This window comes from Cibotium barometz, chromosome 9 (assembly GCF_041138505.1).
Source record: "Cibotium barometz isolate CiBa-2024 chromosome 9, ASM4113850v1, whole genome shotgun sequence".
Lineage (NCBI taxonomy): Eukaryota > Viridiplantae > Streptophyta > Polypodiopsida > Cyatheales > Cibotiaceae > Cibotium > Cibotium barometz.
The window spans coordinates 14280806-14287375 of record NC_141054.1 but is presented as its reverse complement, the minus strand read 5'-3'; positions in this window follow the sequence as shown (position 1 = coordinate 14287375).

The following is a 6570-nucleotide window of genomic DNA, read 5'->3' as shown; positions in this document are numbered from 1 at the left end:
AAGAAATATTTCTCTTACAGGAGAGGGGGACCTTACCCCTTCTTGTAGTGAAACCCCTGGCCCTCCTCCCTACTTGCCCCTCTTACAGGAGAGGGGGACCTTACAGGAGAGGGGGACCTTACCCCTTCTTGTAGTGAAACCCTTGGCCCTCCTCCCTACTTGCCCCTCTTCTTCATCTGTGTATGTGTGTGTCAATTTTCCCTTAGGATTATTAATTTTAAAACTTGGTATCACTAAATAACTAAAAATAGGATCCACATTGGTTCTCTAGTAGTTTTTGTGAAAGATTTCCATAAAACTAGGTTTCCCTTCCGTGCTAGTGATACACAAGAACCTACTATTGGTTCTCTTTTTTTTTAAATGGTAAATTTTTCCCTTAGAATATTCCACTCTTTTCACATGATCTCATTAAAATAGTCATTTAGCCTTCTTCATTCCACAAGTCCTGCAATATGTTTTTTAATATTATTAGCAAAAACACTCCATTTCTCTAGATTTTTAATGCAAATATTATTTATCTTCTTCTTCTTGTTCTTGACATCATGTTTCAATATCATCTTCGCTTTCGAAGATCTCTTTGAGTCTTCTAGCTTCATGGCTTGATCTTTTAGACTTGCTTTTTTACTACCCTTTTTGTATCTTTGCTCTTCCTCCTAGAGATCTTGTTTGGATTTAAAAACATGACTTGGTAGCTTGGTAATTGATTTTCATTGATCCTTGATAAATTCTAACTTTTCTTTTGATCTCCCTTTTTCGTTAATTTTATTCCCTTTTTGGGATCTTGTATCCAAAATACCATCTTGACTTTTTTCTTTTTATTGGGCTTTTATTCCTCTCATGGAAATAATCAAATTACCTTGCTTGAGCTTGTTGTATAGCTTGTAATCTTTGTTACTCCTTACTTATCCTTCTTTCAATCAAGTGCAATAGTTGAAAATGGTTTATGTCATTGTGAAAATACCTATTACGTATATAAATTCCTCTTTAAATAAGCTCTTAGCTTATTCCCATATCCTTTGGGATTATGTACCTAAAAAATTGTACCACATCCAAGCATGATCCCTTGGTGTGATCTCATGGTGTGTTTGCAAACAAGGTCAACATGTGTGAGTCATCTTGAGCTAGCACATGTAATCAAGTTTTCAAAGGTGAAACTTCATATTTTCTCCTTGGTTTCCATCGAAAGTTTGAAATGAAAAATTCATGTCTCCGTTTACTGGGGCATGTTGTCTAGGGTGATTATGTGCATAGCCAAAAAAACTTGATAGTTTTATATATTGCAATACATTGCCCTATTATGTTTTACTATGACAATTGATTCTTAGTTAAGAAACCTCCCACAAAAATCTCATCCTTGTTTCTTTCATTAGAGGACTCAAGGCTATAGAAGCTCTCTCCTAACAACAATTCCCCATGCTTTGCTTATATTGCCCCCTCACTATCTCTCATGGACCAACATGTCTAGATTTGATACTATTCTCATTCAGCTTTTCACAAACACAACAAGGATCATGGTATGGTGACAAATTTAGTTTGGAAACCTAAATATACAAAAACTTCTTAAAATAGATCCACCATAACCCAATTTCGACTCAATGCATAGCTCAAAAGGAGACCACTCACAATTTTTTTGGAAATCTTAACAAATTCACGTTGATTTTTATATGGAGTTTAGGCATTCACTAGGCACTTGATCACATAAGAACAAACTAACAAGGGCGATTCTACTCAACTTGAAAACCATGGTTTCACATGTTCTATTCATGAAGAGAAAACTATGACTCCATTAAGAATGAATGTTCATGCCACTTACTCCAGAATCAAGGTGCAATGATAAGGATAAATCATTTTAACGCCAATGTAACAAGGTATCATGGTTAGACTATGAGATATAAGTCATCTTATCTAAGGGGTAAATCAAATGGTACAAGCGATGAAGGAGTACATGAATGTAATAATGCAAATGAATAAAGCATCATAGTTATACTATAAGATATAAGGTATCTTATCTAAGGGTAAACCAAACTAATCTTGTTTTAAATTATTTACCAGGGTCTAACCAAGGCTTATAATCATTGAGACTTGAGGAGTGGAACTCAAGTAAGCATGCTGGCTATTGGGCTTTACAGGTCAATGCAAGCATTTAAAAAATATAATTAAAACTAACTTCTCCAAGGTTCAAAACCTTAGACCCTTCATGCTTGTCCACAATAAAAAAATTGGCCCTGTCTCCATTATAAGAAGCCACTAGATAATAGAAGAAGCCTTTCTCTTTGAAGTTGGCAATTGTGGTCCCCAGGAAACACACACACACACACACACACACACAACACACAACACATAACACATCGACATATATACATATACATGTATGTATCCCCGAGACACACACACACACACACACACACACACACACACAAACATGCAACACATAGACATACATGCATATACATGTATGTATCCCTAGGAGAGAGACACACACATGCACACACACCCACAAAACACGAAACACATAGACATACATACATATACATGTACACATACATATACATAATACATACATACACACATTAATATATACATAATACATACATACATACACACATCCACACACACACACACACACACACATTAATTGAAATTAAATAATATTAATAACTTTAAAATAAACAAAAAAATAGATAAACTTTCTTAGTGCTAATAATTGCAAATCTTAAGTTCTAATTATTACTAGGAATACTTTCTTTTTCAATCTAGATTTTCATTGAAAACAAATTAAATTACACACACATGAATAGCTTCTCCGAATTGCCTCCATAGATTGTCTATTGCTTATGGGCAATCACACTATCATGCCAACAATATCCTCTCAATAAATTTAAGCTAATGTTAAAAAGCCTTAGGTTGAATAGTTTGTAAAGACGTAAAATCCCTTGAAGGTTTTTAAAACCTCCCCCAGGGTTAATAATTATAACATTTTAAATGTTTTTCAACAAGTATAAAACTAGCTTTAGCACAACTTGTAAATGAGCCAGTCAACCAAAAAAGGTTCAACACTAATTTATAGATTTTTTATATATATATATGTATGCATGTATGTGTGTGTACATACATACATACATGTGTGTGTGTGTGTGTGTGTGTTGTATATATACGTATGTATGTGTGTACATATGGAAAGGCAAATGAACTCATAATAAAAACATGTACATATTTGAGTGTTCATACTTAGAATGCATGAACTTATTTCAGTGTTCTTACTTAGAATACATATAAATATGGTTAATGTTCTCTTAAGAATCCACATGCCTAATAAATTTATGAATTTCAATATATTAAGAGATTTAAAATTGTGTTATTCTCCATTCTTCAATTAATGGAAGAAGGTACCTGCCAATGGTTTATTTCTTCAATTAATGGAAGGTACTTGCCAATGGTTTATTTCTTTAGTTAATGGGATTAAGATCGAGGGAAGTACAAGTGAAGTGAAGGTCACTTACACACTCATAAGAGTGCGTATATATGCTTGAGGAAAAAGCCTCCTAAAGAGGGAAAAAGTGTCCAGCCCATTATTAGCCTACGTCCACACATCACTACCATATGAATTATACAGTGGTGATGATATGAACATGTACAGAGATCATGAGGCTGATCGATCCCCAAATAGCAATAAGCCCAAAGCTTTGCAAAAATCTCAAACTTCTCTCGTGGGAGAGCCTTCATGGACATATCACATTGTCATGTGTAGAAACATAAACTAGGCTAATTTCTCCTCCTTGAAATAATGATAATGCACCTTAATGTGTTTCCTGTGAGCATGAAACACTGGGTTCCTCACCAAGAGCTAATACATTGTAGCTGTTAACACAATAGTGAAGATGGAGGTGGGTGGCTACTCTCCAACACCAAGATCTACCAAAGGCATTTGAGCCGCCATACACACATCACTATCGCTATATAAAAGCTGCCATGTACTCAACTTCACAACTCAAAGTGGCCGCAATCGGCTGCTTCTTATTGAGCCATGATATATATGAATCACCAAGGTGAAAGCAAAAGCCACTAGTGGACACTCGCATGTCATAACATCCAACCTAATCAAAATCATTAAAATCATGCAATTGAACATCATCCCCCTTAGCATAGAATAAGCCAATGGATTGAACTGTAAGTATCATAAGACTTGCTTGGTGGCCTATCAATGCCTACTTCCAGGACTATGTATAACCCTACTCGATTGGGAGATTGCAAACTAAATGCCAGGCCACGTATTACATAGATAGATGAGGCATCAACATCTTGTTGATGGTGTAACAATAGGCTTACACTCTTCAAATCAAGACCAAACCATGTAAGTAGCATCTATATGTACCTTAACTCCAATATCACAATACCATCATCATGCTACATAAACTGTATGTCCAAATAATAATGTAACGAGCTCAAATTTTCATCTCAAATGACACATGTATTCTCCTCATTAGGGCCTGTGAGTAGCATGTCATTAACATATAAACGATGACCAAAAAATAATCTTTAATTCTCTTTACATAAAGGGTACTCTGCAAAAACTATTTACAACCAAGTATGCATTTATCTTCTGGTACCATGCTCTGGGAGCCTGCTTAAGATAAAACAATGAAGCTTAGATACATAAACCTCCTCATGCAAGTCACCATTTAAGAAGGAATCTTGATATCCAACTGATGTGCATTCCAACCATGAGCACTACCAATCCAATAATACACCTAATCGTAGTCATACGAGACATGGATGCAAAGGTCTCATCAAAAGCTCTGCCCTTCTCTTGAGCACAAGCCTTTACAACAAGCCTTATCTTATAACGATCAAATGCTACCATCAACTTTATGCTTTAGCTTATGAACCAATTTCCTTTTTAACATAAGGTATATTTTCTAAATACCAAGTGTCATTTTTTAGAATTGAGTCACTCATCCTACATGGCCTCCATCCAATAATCATTTTCACGTATTTCCTCAAAGGAAATAGGTTCCTCTTTTATTCCATATACTGGCAATGAGAGCATGATCCACAAAAGAATAAGATGCATGATGAGAACCTGCACGTATCCTCCTAGGTAAAGGAGTACTATAATTTGATGTCCCTCAATGTCTGCACACCAGCCATTTTGGCATACTTGTGGATGCTTGTATGGCTTCCCTTGCCTCATCCGTACCTGCCTCATCAATAGACTGATTTGTGGGCTGAAATTCGAGCTGATTTTCAGCTAGTATGGGCTGATTTGTGGCACCTTTTTGAGCATCCATTTGCGTTACATATGGCTACCTGACATTATACAAAGCTAGGAGTGCATCAAAGGTGTCCTGTGAGCATACATTTTGTTATTTTTTACATAAAAGCATGGGATGAACTAGGCTGAATTGAGTTCTCAACAAAGACAACATCTCTACTCATTAAAATCCATTTTGTGGCGAGATGGTAAATTCTATATCCTTTGCTTTCTGAGTTGTATGCTGCAAAAATACATTTGATTACCTTATCATCGAGCTTATTGCATTGTTGCTTAGGTACAAGAGAATAAGCAAGACAACCAAAAGTACACAAATGAGCAACAAAGAGCTTCCTGCCATTCCAAGCTTCATAGGGGGTAATTATCTAAGGCCTTGGTGGGGCATTTGTTTAGCACATAAGTGACACACATAATTACTTCCAACCAAAAAACATTGGATAAGTCTTGGAATTTAACTATACAATATGCCATCTTCATGAGAGATCTGCCCCCCCTTCCTCTCAACTACACCATTTTGCTAAGGTGTGAGGTATTGTGCATTGATGTTTTAAGCCTCTTTTAGACATATATACATGAAACTCCTTTGATATATACTTCGGCCCTCAATCTATATGAAGGGTGCTAACTTTACATGCAGACACATTTTCAGCCATAGAAACAAAGTGTCTAAGGCATGTAAAAACCTGTGACTTTGCCTTCAACGGATACACCCAAGTGTGCCGGAGTAGTCATCAATAAAAGTCACAAAGTAATGATAACTTCCGGTCGATGGTGTCCTCATGGGACCACATACATCACTATGTATAAGCTGTAATTTGTGGACAACCCTAATTGATCCATCTTTCGGGAATGATGCATGTTGCATCTTACCTAGAATACACCCCTCATATACATGTTTGATGGTAACTCGAAAACTATCTCTTGCCTTTTAAGACGCAACAAACTACCAAAATTGAAGTGACCAAAGCAAGCATGCATTGGCTCCATGTCAATCCTAACACGTGTGGTAGTAATTGAACACGCATTATGTGCCAATCTCTCATACATGTCTAACCTGTAAAGCCCATAGCTTAGAGTACCAGATACTACAGAGATGTCTCCTCACTCTCGTCTCATGAACTATATACCTGTTATCAACCAATCTTATCACTACGCCTATCCTACCAATGGTGGTCAAGACTAATAACAAGTTCTTTTTGATGCCTAGAACAAACAAGAATTCTAAGAGAGAGTGAATCACCATTTGCAACAGTGAGAAGACAACCTTACCAACTCCTTTTATTGGATATGAGGAGTTA